Genomic DNA, 19,166 nt, shown 5'->3' with positions numbered 1-19,166 from the left:
TAGCATCTTCTTGTTGAATCCACTTTTGGAGGATACTGGGAGGAAAGCATCAACAACGTTTTTTCATTGAAGAGGTGGGGAAAAGTTAACACTGAGATTGCTAAAAATGCTGATGTTCTAGTATTATCAGGAAGAGTTCTGAAATTAAATTCCCTCTGAAGTACAAAATAGAACTTGAAGAATTAGAAAAGGAATATACACAGAAGGAAAAACAGTTGCGCTAATCACCTGTAACTGGCAGACGTCGGTTTCAATACCTTTCTATTTCTCTGATTCATAACAAACAATCTACTTCCAGTACTTAACATCAGGTCTTTGTTTCTGATTTGGGTAAAGCAAACTCCAAAATGTGTTTTTCCCTTGCCCCTCTGCACAAGGGACAATGCTGCTGAACTAGCCCATTCCCTTAGTTCCTGCAGCCCCTCATGCTATGGTTGTGACAGATACCTTGGTACCCCCTACAGCGCTGACTGACGAGATTGTACTTCCTTGGTTCACGCCTGGAATGTGCTACTAGCAGTCATCTGTGCAGTTACAGATTAAATGCTAAAACTGTCAGCTTAAGACTTATCTTTTCCCACTGTCTTTTTCCTAAGCCATCTCAGTGATGCGGATCTCGACAAGCTTTATTCTTGCTTAATAATTGAGAAGCACCCTGGGGTCTGAAGACTCCATTATAAATATACTGACTGATCAACTTTCATTAGTGATGTTACCCTCAGACTGACAAGTTTGGTTTTAAGCGGCATTGTACATAAAGTAGTCCATAAAACAGAAGGCAAGGGACTTCAGCTTTCTGTAAAAATGTATCATAACATTCACTAATTTGGAAGAATGATATTTTCCCTTTCAGGTTTGACGAGTGGAGGAAGTGAGGACCCCCTGGTGCTTCACACACATTTTCATGACGATTTACTTGACAGGGGAGAGACATGACAGCATAACCTTCTGAGAGGTTGGTATTTTCCAGAGATACACAATAAAATGTTAAAATATGCTAAAAGCTCTTCAGCTTATCCCATGAACTCAAAAAAATCTGCTGTCGCTCAGATGTCTGGCTTTCTATCAGTTGCTGTTTAACATTTATCTAAACAACAGTTGACAATAAAAAGTAAGATTGGTCAAATGCATTTTTAAATCCTTCTTTATAATAAAAATTTCTACTAGCCCTAAAGACAGACGTGCACACCGCTCAATCTCACTGGCAAAGTATCTCTTCAACGTGGTTAATAGAGACGCCTGGACAATTAGCAGGTCTTTCAGGTTCAGCGATTTTTTGCTACTTCATTTTCTTGCTGGAATATTAAAGATTATATATTTAGGTAAGACTTTGAAATTTTCACCTTTAGGTTATCATTGATCACATTAAACCAAGAATAAACAGTTGTGTCCTTGGGACACTACAGAGCTCACATGAGAGCAACTGTTTTTGTTTTTACTAAAAGAAAGCCTTCTAAGGCAAATTTACTTTCTTGGTATGTATAAATGAATTGTGTCTAGATTTGGTGTGTATGACATTGTTCTTCTAAAGCAAAGGGCTGTTTTGCAGAAACTAGTTGAAGAAAAGTCTTGCTCAGGTCTTGGCCCGATCTGTTGTGTGGTTATGGCAGAGTCTGTACTGACCTGTCTTGCCAATGAGTGTATACAGCCAACTTGTATTTTCTCCGCACTCTTCTTCAGATTTACATCTTTATAGGATGTGTTCCTTCTGACAAAGCATGAAGGTAAAGACAAGATCTAAAGATATCGAGCAATTCACTATGAATTAATAACACATTCCACTTCCATAATTTACCTACCTTTTTCCTCCTGATAATAATCTTTTCCCATCTGGTTCTATTCATACCATACAATAGGCTTCCATCTTTTAACTTGAAGGAATATTCCCACCATCTGGTATAAGAGAGGCTCATTCTTTGCTAAAGGACACAAAAAAGTGTCCCATTTAAGCATTGTATTTTTATTATTCAATTATTTATAAATTAACAGTCAACTCTCAGTCATCATTATGCTGAACTTGCATGTTTTCTTTTCTGGCTTCCCTTATTAAAAATAAAAAACAACAAAGCATCTAGCCTCTGACTTTCTGCTGCTTTTGTCTGGTTTCTAACTTTTTTTAGTCACAATTATCTCATGTGCAGAAAATTCTGAAAAAGTTTTGTCTTTCTAATGTTAAAACTTTATATAGCAAGGAATAACTTCATTCTTGCATTATGGCAGAATGACACAGCCCACAGAATCTATTTTAATGATGGTTTCTCTCCTACCACAGCACATCATAGACATTCAGGTTGAATTCACTGATCCTTATCATTCTTAGGAAGACATGGTAGGACACTCTCTCACAATTAGCATCTTCAGATTATTCCTCTCCTAACATCTGGTTTGTATTTTGTAACACCACCACCCAAAATTTCTTTACACAGCTTGTCTTTTTTCAAACAAACCCACTGCATTAACTAGCATTTTTTCAAACAAATTTTCATATCCACATTTCTAATCCATTTTTGGTAGTAGCTCCTAAACGGTTACATATATCCTCATAAATTACAGGACTCTAAACCCTCTCTAATTCAATCCTAATGGCGCTATTCTGAAATATTAGTTAATAGTATAAGTTAGCAATACTTTGAAATGGTAAGTGGAAGATAGGAAGGGCAAAGCTATATCTCAGCTTTTAGGCATGATAATTATTTCTTTTACCCGAGTGAACATCTGTGGATCATTAGTTTTAGATAATCATTTCTTCCAAGCAAATTCACTCTGATCTCTTAAAGCCACTTTGAAATTTCACGTCATTAAGTTTAGGTCCCCCCTTCCGGTTCCAAATGTACACTTGAGCACAACAGAGCACCTATTAAAGAAACACTTGGCAACATAAAAATTGCAGCAGACGGGCAAGGTGCAAAGAGGCACAGGGTTGAGTTTAGTAGGCCAAAACCAAAAAAAAGCACATTTTTCAGATCCTCTGTTGTAACAAAAGCACAACATACATTAAATAGATATTTCTTAGTAATCTGGAAATGTTTCAAATTACCTCAAAAGATTACTTTTGTTAGCTTGAGAGCTGTCATTTGTGTTATCTCCTTTCACTAGTGGTATACTTGAGTCCTTTAATTTCAAAATCCTCTACAAATTTCCTTAGTGCATTTTAAGGGTCTCTTATAAAATATTTACAAAGATATAAAATAGTACAAACCCAAATATAAGCCTCTAACATCCCAGTTATTTGTGACAAAGTCATTTATCTCTCTGGTTTGTCTGTCAGCTACCCAGGTTTTCATCCATGTGGTAACAGTCTTAACAAAACCAATATGAATTATTTTTAAAGCAAAATTGAGATGGATAAGAAATACACTAGAAGTGCAGGATTCGAAATTCAGACAATTTTTTGAAACTCCTGGAAAGAATTTGTGTATTTTCTAATTGAATCTTTTACATTTAGAAATTCAGAATTTCTAGGTAAGATGAACCACCATCCCTTCAGAAGTTTACTACTAGCACAGTGTATGATCTACCTACTAAATGAATACATATCAAAATATGAATGTACACACATTCCTCTCCGTATACTATGACTTCTACTGAGAGGGAAACTAAAACATCAAAGCCTGAGCTGTAATTTAAACTATGAACTCAAAATTCAATGACATTATGGATTCATATTTTTCTTATTACACTCCATTCTCTTCATCATCTTGTTACTTTACAATCTTTCTAACCAACAAAAAAAAAATAGTATTAAATTCATGCATGTTGTTCCTTGTTTCCCAGCTGCTCAGACTGGGTTGTTATTCTCAGAAAATTATTATAGTGACAAAGTCTGCATCCTGGTTTTCTGCAGGGTGGGGTTTTTTTTGCTTTGTGTTTTTGTTTTCTTCAGCCTCTCCTCATGGTCTCTAATGAAGTTCTTCCCTTCTCTGTTGCTAACAGCCTCTCTCACTTCACTCTCTTTGGCAACCATTAAATAATCCTGGTTTTCACTGCTCTTGGGTTTCTTCCGAAAGATTTATCTGTTCATGTATTCTTTTATTTCCCTTTTACAAAAGTAATGTTGTTTCTTATTAGAAGCGTTTGTTAACTTCATGAGAAAATGCTACTTGGGCACAAAATCATGTCTCATGATCCTGGTATTTCCAATCATTTACCGACAACTTTCTCTCATATTTAAGCAGCCCCATGACAATCTTGTATTCTTTTCTGCAACATATCCAATCTGGGTGTCCCTGACAGGCAGTTCAAATAGGCTAAAGCAGATCATCTGTGATTCGGCAATAGGAATTTTGACTTTGCATCAAGCATTTCAATGTGATCTTCATCCAAATAATTTTTTGTGCATGCTTTGAAAAATATCACAGCTTTTTAGAGATGGGGATAAACCTTAAAAAACAAATCTAACTCCCAGATTAAGTCATATGTACAATAATCCCACACTTGGGTATCAGAGAAATCTTCTAGCAGAACAACAATCCTTTAAAGTCCATTGCTGCTGTTAACTTCAGATGGAAAGTCCTTAGTGTCCAGTGGGGTCCCAAACAGTATGCTTAATGTGGAAATTGATTAACCAGACTTGAGTGGCAGCCATAGCTGCATTAATACTTCCTATCTGAAGTAGCTGTAGGTAAACATGTAGGATTTATTTATCTGTATTACCTACCACCGAAATTTTTTACCATCCAAAGGACACAATGGTTTCCAACAAATGAAAGGTTTTCTCTCTGCATGACAGGGAAAAGCTACCCAAAACACAGTCACTTTCCCTTTTCTGCTACTTCTCCAATAACTTAAAAAAAAAAATATTAAGAGAATTTTGTTGCAGACAGACTTTGAAAACAATGCATTATCTTGTCAGAAAACAGCCTTTTTACCAATGCTTTGACAGTTTAGATCTTGTTTAACCAGCCTCCCATTTTTTCAGGAGTATCTCTAGATACTCCTTCTTCAGGCCCAGTCATTCATGGTCTACACACATGGCTAAATAGCAACCAAAGTAAACTTTGTGAAGCAAATCTTGACTAAGAACTTGCAGGATCTTGCAAACACATTGGTTCATTCAAAAAAAAGTTTAGTATTAGTCACATCAGAACTACTTTTCAAACTATTTTCACAGCCAGGAAGAATGTCACTGTTTCCCACATATAAGTAGAATTGCACCTATGATGGCTTAAGCATATCATAAGGGCAGCTTCTATTAGATTATGAAATATCTTAAGGAAAAAAAAAAAAAACCAGGAACAACAACATTTGAACATGAAGACCTGCTTCAGGGTTCAGTAAGATCTTCACAGGATACCACATCCAGAAAAAGACTACAGTCCCATGTTAAAAACATGTGGGTTTCACTCTGAAGGACAGCACATAGTATAAGGATATAACATTTAAGTGGAGAACTGCTGAAGTTGTGGTGATGTTAACTGGACATCTACATTTAACTAAGTTTTCACAAGCAGCCTATATTTCTGCAAGCAGCCTATGTAATTCACAATCGGCTGTACCAGACAGTTAATGGGAGAATATACCAGATTACCAAAAAACTATGTATAGAAAATATGATGTACTTGAATTTCCACAGCCACTATCATTACCAACAGGAAAAAAATAATGGAAAACAATTTACTTATTTGCTTTAATGCACAGAAAATTGAGTTTCCTGGAAGGATTCAACAAAAACTTAAGCTATGTTACAATACAAGATGCAAATACACGTTATTCTAAAAAGCAGTGCTAGGATTTTTAGTGAGAAAATTTCTGAGCTGTGTTGCTGCACCTCTTCACATTAATAGGCTTGGAAGAAGTCTGTTGATGCCAAGCAGCATGGCTTTGGGACACACAAAAAGTTGTCTGCAGTGACCTTTTGGACATTCATGTTGTTTTGTGGGTTTTTTTTTAAAAAATACCTCTTTTAAAACAAATCTGAATATTTCAAATGGTTTGTGTATCACAGTAATATAACATTTAATCAAAATACTGTAACCAAGCCCAGAGCATGAAATAGCAAAGCAAACCATCTGACAGACAGACTTTAAAAGCTCCCCCTGAGGGTTTGAAGCTGTTTGCTACGCTGCAAGTAAAACAAATAACTGTATTAAAACATGAATTTATTACTCCAGTGAGGCAGTATGTTGGTTGCTAACCACCAAGTGCCACAGAATGCAAGGTCACATATCAAATAAGATTTTATAAAATTTCACTTTTCATTAGTCTGCCAAAACTTATAAGAAAACATACAAATACCGCCTACAAAAAGGACAGAGGACAGGTGCTGCATCCTCTGGCTGGTGAGAACAGCTCTGCTGATTAATATAGGAATGGTTAGCCTGTACAGATTCCCAGATTTTGGCTTGCATATCATACACTCAGCTTTTCAATCAATTCTTCATTTTTGGTCATCATTACTCATTTCTCCCTTTCTTCCTTAGTCTTTAAGCAGCTAGGCCAAAGAGTTGGACTTCAGCAGGCACTGAAATTCTTTCATTCGAATACAGAGAGAAAAAACAAAAAAGCTTTAATTAGGGTTGGTATAGTCCTGAAGCTAAAAACACTGAGCATTAAGGACTATGTCAAAGAGCATTGTTTTCATTAATAAACCTACTAAATCACTGCTGCTGCAGAATAAGGTTATAATTTCAGACTGAATTTATTTCTAGTAGGAAACCAGGCTATAACTGAGATCTATGCCAGGTAGCTGTTACCTGAATATATCACTTCCTTACTGAACGTAGATTTGCAGTCACAAATATGAACTAGGCAGATACTAGTGAAGAAGCTACACTGACACCTGTATCTTCATTATTTCACCTGATGATGGCAGGGGTTATCATCAGATTATCAGAGCAGCACAGAGAGGCCATCTGGGTACTGCAGAGCCTTGGAGACCAACCTGAGAGCACAAGGACACATCAACCTTTTTGCTACTGTGCACAGATTGCTGACAACACACCAGATCATGAGCAGGGCAGTGCCAAGGTAGAAACGGTTAGTGGCAAGGGTTTAGAGCTAGTATAGTATCATTTATATCATGGTCTACGATGGAGTGAAAACTATTTTCTAGACTGAAAATTATGGATTTAAGAGAGGCATGTTTTTAAGTTCCATTTAGAAACTACACATCTTCAAAATACAACAACACAGAGCTACCAAAGCAATAATTAAAATATGAATATCGATTAATTGCACCTTTTTCTTTTTTTTAGATTTGGGTTACGTACAATACCTAAAGTGTAACTTCAGGCAAAAAGTAGGACTGTTTAGAGATCAAGTAATCTGCTGCAACTGCAGCAAGCTCACAGTTTTGTTTTACAGTAACCTAAAATCCAGTAAGAAGCACAATTTTCATCATGTAAGGAATTTTTCTTTCCCCTTTTAAAACCTCAGGATTATTCTGAAAAGATTTACTCTACATATTTGCAAAACAGAAAGCAAATGAAAACTTTCCAAAGTTACTGTTAACTGCTTTATTATTAACACTTGCTTCTGATTTTGGAAGGCCTGAGATGATGACAGTAGTAAGTTATTTTGACTACAATGTGTCCTGATAAAAAGAGGGCTCATGAATACTCAGGTCAAAGCATGAGTAATGTATATGTATCTGCCTGGCCAGCTTCAAACTTTGTGCACTAACACCAGTCTAGTATCAGGTAGACAAGGAACCTGTCATCTACCTTGCCTTTAGACTCATTTTTGCAGTCTGTACCAAGGTCCCGTGAAGTAGCTAGCTTGGATATTTTACCATTTTACCATTATCACTAACTGCATAAGTACGGTACAGACCTAACTTGAGATAAGAGTTTCTTACCACTGAGATCTTTTACAGAATTTGATTGAAATAATCAATTGATTTCCTCTTCCAAGGAAAGACATCACTACCAGAATGAAGATGCATAGACAGAATGCGGGGTGGGGTATTTTTGGTTTTGAGGGTCTTTTTTGGATTTTGTTTGGGATATTTTTTTTGTGTTCAGGCTTTTTGTTTGTTTGTGTTGTGGCAGGGTTTTTTCATCCTGGCCTCTATTAGGAATAGCGTAGCCAGCCGGTCTAGGGAAGTGATCGTCCCTCTCTACTCAGCACTGGTGAGGCCGCATCTTGAGTACTGTGTTCAGTTCTGGGCCCCACACTTCAAGAAAGATGTTGAGGTGTTGGAGCGAGTCCAGAGGAGGGCGACCAAGCTGGTGAAGGCTCTGGAGGGTCTGACCTACGAGGAACGGCTGAGGGAGCTGGGGTTGTTTAGCCTGGAGAAGAGGAGGCTCCGAGGTGACCTTATTGCAGTCTACACCTACCTGAAGGGAGGTTGTAGTGAAGTGGGAGTTGGCCTCTTCTCCCGGGCAACTAGCGATAGGACAAGAGGACACAGCCTCAAGCTTCACCAGGGGAGGTTCAGGTTGGACATCAGGAAGAATTTCTTTACAGAAAGGGTTATTAGACATTGGAATGGGCTGCCCAGGGAGGTGGTGGAGTCACCATCTCTGGATGTGTTTAAGAAAAGACTGGACATGGCACTTAGTGCCATGGTCTAGTTGACAGGGTGGTGTAGGGGCAGCAGTTGGACTCGATGATCCCTGAGGTCTCTTCCAACCTGGTTGATTCTGTGATTCTGTGTGATTCTGGTTTTTGTTCTTTTTTTTTTCCACGTGAGAGATATGTATGTATGTGAATCAGTAAGAGGTCAGAGAAGGTGTAAAGAAAGCAAGGTAAAAATATACATTATGAAGGTAACTTCCCCCTGAATAAGATGCAAGAGGGAGCTCTGCAATGCTGCCTGAAAGGGACTTAGAACTGGGATAAAGATACATAGTCTGATACTTTTTGTTCTGGAAGAAATTATACTTGGGATGTTCTTTGTAAATAAACAGGACTGCATTATCATGGAACCAGGTATTTTTTAATCCATATTCTCAACCAGAATTATCCACAAAAAGTTAAGTTCTTCATCAGAACAGCTCAGGTGAGAAGTAAAAATATATAATGGTTCAAACAAAAAAAAAAAGCAACAAAAAAAATCACTCTACAAAACTGCTAATGCTGACTTTCCACAGATTTCAAATTACAAGAAGCCAAAAATGCAACATATAAAGTAGTCCAAAGAAGCAAAAACTAAAGTAAAAAAAATTGGCATTGCCTCTGTTTTAAAACTCACGAGAGCTATTTTGTGGCTGTGTTTTGCCACTTCTAATAACGTCTTTTAAGGAGAAAAGTCTCCAAGTAAGAGATAGAGCTACAATAAATGTATATTTTAAAAATAAACTGTAATCTCACAATCCCTACTAAATAAACACTGCTGTTATGCAAGCTTCATTGTGCTCTACAGCAGTACAAGCTGCCCTGGATACTTTTAAAACATGCAGACTAAAACATGCAAAAAATTTATCCATAACTCCCAAAGTCCTGTTTTCTGGGAGAGAAAGAATTTAAAGAGACTCGATACAATTCTACCCTCTCTTTTCCCCTGCTCCCTCATTGCCTTTATTAACTCAATATGCCCCTACACTCACTTTAAAGACCTCGTTGCTATGGGAATTTATTTCCATCTTTTATTGTCAAGGAGAAAAACAAGATTTTGGTGATTAAATGTCACAGAAGCTCTGACTTTTGCACAACCCAATCAAATGTAGTCTTATAAGTAATCTGTGTACGTGTCTGAAAGTCTTACCATTCTGATCATAAAAAGGTACATATGTTCTACCTGGCATTTAAGAGCACAAAGTACACAAATTCTCTCTTCCTTCCCCCAAAAGCTTCTGGATAATTTTAACAGAACTTCCTCATGTGCATTTTCAATTTGTTTCCTAGAAACTTTGGAAGAAAAAATATTTTGTTTCCCCCCTCTTCCCAGTGTGGTCTATCTGCAGCATCAAGGGATTCTTCTCTTTTCTAAGAGGCATTCAAGGTTAGTGAGGCTAGAAATTTACCTCCTAACAACTGACCCATAAAGTCAGCTACAGGATTGCAAGCCTGGGTTCCTTCCCTCCCCATACCTAATCTACATTGCAGCTGGAAAAAAAAAGAAATACAGGCATATGTACAAAATATCTCTCAGTTCCTCCAGTAAATACGCCAGAAAATGTTTGCTGCCTTCTATCACAACTCGCTGTTTCCATTGTAAATCTCATACACTTCTATTTTCCCTCTTTTTAATTTTGTAACTGTCTACACAGGTTAATGTTTAGAATCACTCAGCCTGGAAAAAGCGTGCAAGTAATCATTAAATCATTATGACTTAAATAAAAATGAGCATAAGCCAGGAAATTAAAAATTAAACCTAATACCAAGAGAAAAGTCTCCCTCGTGGCTCAGGGTTTGCGTATATTCCTGCTCCTTCAAAACATGTTCTCCCAGGTCTGGAATCAGAGCTCACGCTCATACCAGGAATGTCTCTCTCTTGGGTAGGACTCAAGGAAGACAAGTGCCTTTGAGAATACAGTTCTATTGAATAGACTGAGGCGATTCTTTCGGAGCATTTACAGTTCTGAAACTTAGGTGACTACAGTTAAGATGCTCAAAAAATCGGGAGCCTGTTCTTCACATACTCTCAGCAGTGTTATCTTTCCCAAAGGTGCTGTAACACACTGCTGGGAGTCAGAACTCAAAGCAGTCAAGGAGCTGCACCTGCTCCCTAATCTATTGGATTCTGACTGGGGACGTACTTACGGGTTTTTCTCTTCTGACACTACTAGCACATGCCCTGACTGCTGGGAGCAGACAGCCTACCTTGCTACTTAGCTGTGATTGACCAAGTGCAATGGGTTCATCTGGTAAAGCTCACCAGGAGCTACAAGCATTCAGCACTTCATCAAATCAGGACATTTAGGTGCCTAAACATGACATCGGGAGGCTAATGTAAAGTAGTCATGATTGAACATTTGTATGCAAGGCACAGGTATAGACTTTCTGTCTGGCATTTAACAAACACAAGGGATACGTACTTGATGAATACGATCATGAATGCGTGCATTTTAACCAAGACACCAAGAGAGGTTTAAGCAAAAAGGCATAACTCCTGAAGCAAATCTACACAAAAGGAATTACACCAGGAGACGTTTAACTCATTAAGACACCTCTTGGCTTTAGTACTGTATGTTGTTTTTCTCATTTTGTGGCCAGTACCCAGAGAACTGACTCATGGGAGAGGCAGAGTGAGAGGGAAAAGGGACACGGCTTTCCAGCTCGTGAACAAACAGAAAACTGAAGATGGGTCAAAGCTGCATATATTTCTTATCCCTCAAAGTTCACAGGTACCCAAGTCCCCTTATCTCAGCATAAAATACTTAATACATTGACCATCCCTACCAAAAAGCATGAAATTTAACTGCTCTTTAATACTGATATTTTTAACAGGAAAATTGCCAGCTGTTAGAAAAACATAGTTTTACAAAGCTTCTTCAAGTAGGGAGTTAAAGTAACCACTAAGATGAAGAAAAACCAACACATGCAAATATTCCTTATGTTCTGAAACACAGTTGCTACACACTATGGTAAGTTTGGTGCTTTCATTCAATTAGTTAAATATTTTGAAAACATTAAAAGCTAGGAGAGCAACATTGTCAGAGTGATATTATTTGCATAGGTTTTGTAAACTGGAAAGTAGCAAGCCCACCAATACCCTGTAATTAAACAGCACCATGAAAAAGTCACACTGCTCTTGATATTAGTAATTGGCATGTAACCTCAGAACGACAAATAAGTGCTAACACCAACTGTGCAAAGCCCCTGGAAGCTTTTTCATCCTGTGCCTCAGAAGAGATCCCTTTTAATCTAGAGGAAAGAATGCAAGAACACAGCATACTTTGCATGTTACCATACAGTATAAATCTTATGCAAGACCGAAGTGACAACGTTCCTCTAGCAAACTAACCTCTCTGTTAAACTGAAGGTTCTTCACGCCTTCACAGTCTCTGTAAATATGAAAAGGCTTCTCTTTTTTATTTACTTACTCGTTTAATAAAGAAGCCTTTGCCTTTTCCATCTTTCCAGAGAGGAATTCTCTAATATAGTCTCCAAAATATTATTGTAGACTTCAAGTGGGTAGACAAAAGTAATGCAGATTTAACTAGTGATTCAAATAAAGACACTACAGATTTAATATTAAAATATAACCCGTTTTAAGACAGTGACTTCGGCAAGATAGCTTATGATTCCTCATTTAAAAAAAAACACAACGTTCACTAAATTTGCCTTAGTATGCTGTATTTCTGTCATATGTGATCTGTTTCAGTGGTTTAAATCACCCCATGAAAATATTTTCAGGAAACAACAGCTATTTATACATATTGATGTCCGATTCAGTACCACTCCACTGACATCACAGGGACATGCAGGAGATCAATATCTTTGAGAAGAAAGATAGTGAAGGCCAATCTTGCTTTTTGTATTGTAGGATCAAAAGGAAAAGCAGCAAAGAGCTGTGAGAACTACAGGAAACAGCAGTATCAGCTACTTGAAATTGTCAAGAAAGAAGTAAATTGCAAAAAGCTTCTTTTGTCTAGGAAATATCTGCTGGGGGGCAGGAGGAGCGATGGTCAAGACCATACCGGCCTCATGCTGCTGCCACCCAGCAGAGTGAAGAGAAAAGCACCGGGCTGGCTCATCCGTAAATATGAACAATGTATGTGCAGGCACATTCGTCTCAGCATTTCCACAATTTTCTACAGGCTTAAAGCCGCCAGAAGAATTAACCCCCAGCTGACCACCGTAGAATGAGAGATCACAGCTAGGGAACAAGCCGGGCCCCAGCTGGCAATGGAGCTCCCAATCTTTTCCTCAGCTCTTGAAATGCAAAAGGTTGCCCGGAGCACAAGGGCAACATTTAATAGCTTCGTGCACTTGAATATGCAGCTCTTGTTAGACAAAAATGAACCTGCGAGAGGTCAGGTCACATTTTGAAGCTCTAACTTATTTATTATTTTTAACTGGGACAAAAGTAGTCTCAAGGAAAAGTATGTTTACTAAGTATCTGACTCCAAGGATGAAGTCTGCCCTGCGAGGGAGCGGCTGCTGCCCTAACAGTCTGAACGCTGCATTTCAAAGCCACAGGACTAAGGCTGGACCATACCCATGCAAGCGTTCGAGAGAAATAACTTACAAAATAATAGCTTCCCGATCAGATCTGCCAAAATATCCAGGCCCATGCGTAAGCTCAAGCATAACAACATTCCTTTGATTGTAAGAAAATAAGCAGAAAATAAACCATCAAGCTAGATTTTAAATAGTGATAAAACACTGCTGCCAAAATGGCATGACTTGTAGCTGGAGAAGAGGGGAAAAACCAGCAAGACCAACTACTGCATTGCTAAGGCTTTACAGATCCTCAGAAGAGAAGGATAAAACTGCAAATTTAAATCAAGAGCAGCACTTTATTTTGAAAATGCTTTCCAAAGCATGATAGTTCTAAAAGTAGCGACTTTAAAGAGTAAAGAATGCAGAAAGTGGCTTATTTCAAGTTTAGAGTGTTCTCAAAAATCAGGAGCTTTATCTACTACCAGCAAGTCCTATTTTGAGCAGGAATCATACGTATCACCCACAACTAAGGCTGTTCCAAGACCATAAAAGAAATTAGCGTTTTATAAAACTTGGTTTGGTGGTTGACTATGTCATCCATGGAGGCCTCAGGTTTACATCATTACCTTAAATAAAATATAGGCCTCCAATAAAATTGCTTTTTACAAAACCAATACTGTTATAATAGAACAGAACATTAGATAATGCATCCTGTAATCCAATTTGTGGTTCACATTAAGCTATAGATACCAATAACTAATTCCACATGTGAGACAGACCTCCCGGGGGGAGATTTTAATCAAATAAGTGATGGGAAAAGACAGGTTTCCTTATTTTAGTATAACAAACCCCCTGTACTAACAATATGTTGACCTGGTAAAATGTTACTGTCCTTTAGCAGTGGAACATTAGTAGAACATACATCTGGTTTAGTTATTTCTGTAAGGCAGTTTGTACACATAAACCACAGAGCAATAAATATTTTATCATTACTGTTATATTAAAAATGAGCTTTAAATGCATTTGCCCCATCTTTTTAACTGCTAATGTTGTCCAGCTCCCTCCCCACCTTAAAAAAAAAAAAAAAAAAAAAAGAAGATGGAAAAAGGGCAGCACAGTAGGGTTTGTATTAGCTTTGTACTCCTAATTGGACAGAAGACTGGGTACTGTGATGTTGATTAATGGTTCTGCTCTCAAGCTGGAGATTGCAAGTACAAAAGAATTAGGCTTCTGAATTTGCATATTTTCTATAATTACAAACTTGATCACAGTTCTCTCCCTATTCAGGTTCCCCCCTCCCACCTCTACACTTTTGGTGGTTTAACGTGTGCAAGCCTAGCTGCTGACAGGTACTATCATTGAATCCTATGATACATAACAACTCAATCAATCTGCATACCTGCTATGCAACTTACACTGGAAATTACTCAAGGTCTAAAATGCTGAAAAATCAAACAAAAGCCTAACCTTCTTCCATAAGGAATGCTTTGCCCCAGTAGAGCACCACTTTTTTTTTTTTTTAATTGCTCTCATTTCAGACAACACGTTTATGACCGCAATAAATACACTTCCATCAAAATTTGCTGACTTAAAGTCAGAGGATACATTCTTGTCAGTGTGCTTTGAAAGCCAGTCAGACAGAATAAAATGGAGCTAACGAAATGAAATGGGGTCCAGACTGGCAAGTTTGCCAGCCAGAGTGAGAGCATCACAGGCAGACGGGAATACAAGACTTGGCAAAAGGAAAAAAATCAGCAGCCAAGTTCTACTGAATAACCAATCCACAGATGACAAGGAAAAGAGCTGGGTAGTTTAATAAGTAGCTACGATATACATTTTTGAAGTGCATTAAGAATAGCTTCTAAATAAGGGGTAATATTCATCTGCTCTGCTGGTGGTCCTGCTCTGCAGCTGCCTTGCTCAGAAGCTCTGCCAGTCTACTCAAATCGCACTGAGATGCTGTCATGTGCTTGATGTGACAGATCAGAACTGACATGATAATAGGTGTGAGCCCAGTAAACACCTACTGGTCTTGTGTAGTAGCCACCGTTTTGTATTTATTGGACACTCTGCGCAAAGATAAGAACAAAATGGAAAAAAACAGGCTTGTCACCATCTCCTACCATCTGCTGGAAAATTTTTAAAGCTGCTTTTACCAGGTCATCCTTCACTGACCATCCTGAACAAGGTCAGTGGCTTTACTATTCTTTAAACATAACTAATCGTGTCTCAGTTTCCCCAGTGGTATATTCTGAAAAGGCTTATAGAAGCTGAAAGCCATAGGCTGGCAGCAAGCCAGCCCAGGTCCTTAACCACCCACCCCCCCAAACCCCTTGCTCTCCACTCCTTGTTTCTGCCCCCGCACCTCAGCTTTCCTCTCAGTATTTGACAGTACAGCTGTCTCTAGGGCAATGATAAGAACTGGATATAACTGAATTGATTCAGGTTTAAAATAACTCCTAGACTAATATCTGGGATATTTTGGCAGGGGTGGGGGGGGGGTAAGGGTTATTTTTTACCTGCATTTCGTCTCGGTTCCACTTTGCAGCACAGCCTAGGAAGCAGCTGTGTCAGCAGATGGACAGGGTTTAGCTTAAGGTTAGGTAGATTGAAAGGGGTAGCTCCTTTTTACCATTCCGTTACAAAGCTACACTGGCATGCTGTTTATTTTGCATTCAGTTTCCTATCATTACTGCTTACTTAGTTCAGATTTAAGCTAACCAACTCCTAAAATTATTTTCCTTTCTTCCTTGGTTCCATTCTATGCTTCTCCCCTCCAATGCGCTACAAAAGACCATAACTTTTTACTGGACTGCCCTTCTGGATGTCTTTTTTTTTTCCCCTTTCTCCTCCCCTTGCCCTCCCCCAGTGTTTACACTGGGAAAACACAAAGCACAAATTCCAGAACAGGTAAATGGACACAAATCTTTCTAATTGCCCAGACATTCTAATAAAGAGTCCCCTGATGAGATGGGGTTTTGTTTGGTAAGAGGTTTTTTTTTTCGGTTTAAATCGTACTCCAGTTTTTGAAATGCTCACGCCAGTTGGATAACACAGGATGACTCATCTGTAGATCACTACTTTGGTCTCATGCAATTTGCAATGCAGGAATGTCTTTTCAAGCAAGAAAAAGTGTAGGCAACAACATTAAAGAAAAAGAAAACAAACCTCTTTATCCAAAAGTTGATTTTCTTTGCTTAAGGAGATTTTACAGTTTGTTCTAGGAGAAATAGTTTGTCAGTTCTTACTAGGGACACATTTATTTTAAGGCCAGAGCAGCTGCAAGAAAAAGGCAACACCCAAATGATCCCAAAGAGATGCAGAGTTGAAAGCTTTCTTCATTTTTGCTTTTTTTGATTGAGTCTGTGCTTTAATTCTGCATAACGCAAAAATTAATCTGTTAGCTACATACTTCGGGGTTTTGTTTTGATTATTTTAAATACAAAACGTAAAAAAAAACCCACACTTGTCTTTATCATTGTATGTATAAACACACAGAACCAAACTAAAACCAAAGCTTTTAGTAAGAAAACTTAGCTCTGTTCTTACTAATGATTTCAGAAGAGCCAGGTTATCACTTTAAAATGCCAATTTTACAGCATAATCATCTTGAAATTATTTGAAAATAAATCTAAAAAGTAATTTCAAATCAACAGGACAGCACCTAACTTGCCTTCATGGTCAGGACTTGTCAAACATTGGTCAGACATGCTACAATCAAACCCCAAATTTCTCAACTCCAAGTGCATTGGCCATTCCCAAATTATCCATCTGTATCAACTAAACAGCACTCTCCGAAAACAATTTCCAGTCTTCGGATGGAGCAGGCCAGAGACAGTCTCACTAACCTGAACATTCTCTAAACAGTATTTTATGGGAATGGGCAAAACTCAAAGACCAAAGGAAATATAAACACAGTGAGAAAGTGCTCCAGAAAATATTGACTGAAAAGAAGGCAATGCACTGAATAACTACTTTCAGTGTCTGTTTTAGGTAAATAGTAACTTTTTATTGCCCTAAAATGTTTTTATCATGCCATGTGATGCTCTCCAGAAGACTGAAGCATTTGCTTTAACTTCCTTTTAAGGTGCTACCATTGCTCCTCTTTGAGACACCTGTCTTTATTTATTTATTTTTAATTTACAGTGATTATCTTACAAAAGGTTTGTATTTCACGCCTTTACTTCCCATGGAGAGCTTGGGAACAGGCAATTGTGATGCTAAAGGTAGAGGCCATGCAAAGTTGGAGTACAAAAAAGTACAGAGACAAGTACTCAAAGATAAACACTTCTCATAGCAGGCTAGGTCAATGAAGATATTCCTGGCATCCCAAGCCCTGCAGGACGATATGTTGTTCTTACAAAACTTTATGTAATTTATAAATGATTTTTGTAAAATTTAAGTAAAAAAAAAGCTTTACTGAATATATTTTATAACTGAAGCTCCCAGCTGAGCTCCTCATCACTGTAAATGACTGAACAGGGCTTCCCTAGTATGGAGGTAAAACTTGGTCAGCAGCCCTCAGCCTGAACAGATGTACAAGGAAAATGTAGCCTACTAATTCAGTGAATCAAGAAATGGATTTCCAGAAGATTAAGCAAAATATTAATGTCTTTGTTCACTGTCATCCTTCCCCATAAAATTCTCTCCAGCTAAAATCCAATCTCCATAAACGTTTGTAATCTACAAAGCACAGAATTATTATTTCTGTCATTACAGATGGAAAAAAAAATGAGGCATTGACACTAGTTTGCTGTCCAAGACAAGTCTGATGCAGGGTGAAAAAAAATCACACAAGCCACATGTCCAAATGTAGAGCTCCACACCTAGGATGAGAAGCCTTGTGTTCAAAGAGCTATGATGTGCAAGCTTGGATTTCACCTGCATCACTTAGGTCTTTTCTGGACCAATTTTACTCTGGCCCTAAAGCAGAAAAGGAGGAAAAAGGGAAAAAAAGCTTTTCCCCATGAAAATTTCATCAGAAATCTCTGCAAAGGTTTTGTTTTTGAGCAATGAGTATTCTGTAATAAAAAACTTCCCAGCTCCATGACTGTATCTTGGTCATTGCAGGCTGCAATGAGCAGAGGCTGTGAGAAACACTAGTTTAGATTTGGTGTGAAGTTATGCACAAGGTGTTAGAATTTTGTATGTGCCATAGGCACACTTAAGTTATGAACCAAACTCCTTGAAGCAGTTTACAAAATCTCATCCTGTATCTTTCAGAAAAAAAAGCTTGCTTTTACAGATGCATTTTTTAAAAAAAACTTAATCCGTTTACTCTTTGTTTCCACTCAGCATTAGGTGCACAATGTAACATACAGTATTTGGCTGACATTCAACAGAGGTCTTACATGCTCTAATACACGAGTAAAAAAAAAAAAAAAAAAAAAAAAAAAAGTCAGAAAAGAGCATGATAACTAAATCATCATGTCATAGCAGTTTAAGAGAGAACTACCAGAGACTACTTGTTTTTTTGACTCTACTCTTTTCCTTGCATACTACAGATACATATTCTATACAAGCAGATATCATCACTTCTTTATTAAAATCTAAAATTTCTTTTCAATTCATTTGAGTGAGAAATCAAAATTTTAAATTTGTTTGAAATAGATTGCAAAGCATTATTTTGTTTTATTGCTTTTCTTGGTTATGTCTTACTAAAAAATGTGACAACACATGTCCCTATGAAACATTTTCCTTTTGTTAAGCCAGTATTTTTCTGAAAGCAAGCCATTTCACTGAAAATAAAATTACTTATACTCAGCTTACTCATTCGTACAGCAACTGATGTGAATGAGTCTTGATTTTGGCTGGGGTTTCTTGGTACCACTAAAATACATGCGATTTTGGGAGAGGGAAGTTAGGGGGGTTTGGTGGGCTTGTTTGTTTATTTTACTTGTTTGCTCTTGGGCAAGAAGTTAAAAAATGAGAAATATTTATTTTGTTAAGGCAATAATACATTTGAGTCATAGCTTCTACTAGGTGGAGAAAAAATACATGCCAAAGGCATACACCCAGGTCCTATGCATCTCTGTTAAACCAGAACAGTAAGAGCTCTATCTTTGCCTCAGGGAGCCTGTAGATGATATCAGCTGTCCCACTTGCACGCTGGACCAAACTAAGCTGAGTTTGTAAGATACAAGAGGATAAGAGCATGAATGAATTCTTTGCAAAAG

The 19,166-nt window shown here is 37.8% G+C and overlaps 1 protein-coding gene across 1 annotated transcript in view; it reads right to left on the bottom strand.

The window, feature by feature from the left end:
- The window catches only part of TMTC2 (transmembrane O-mannosyltransferase targeting cadherins 2), a 274,892-nt gene that overhangs the window by 148,618 nt on the left and 107,108 nt on the right, over positions 1-19,166 (bottom strand).

The sequence above is a fragment of the Nyctibius grandis genome, chromosome 5 (genome assembly GCF_013368605.1).
Source record: "Nyctibius grandis isolate bNycGra1 chromosome 5, bNycGra1.pri, whole genome shotgun sequence".
NCBI classification, from domain to species: Eukaryota; Metazoa; Chordata; class Aves; order Nyctibiiformes; family Nyctibiidae; genus Nyctibius; species Nyctibius grandis.
Note: the sequence above shows the minus strand (reverse complement) of the source record. Positions and strands in the feature narration are given on the sequence as shown.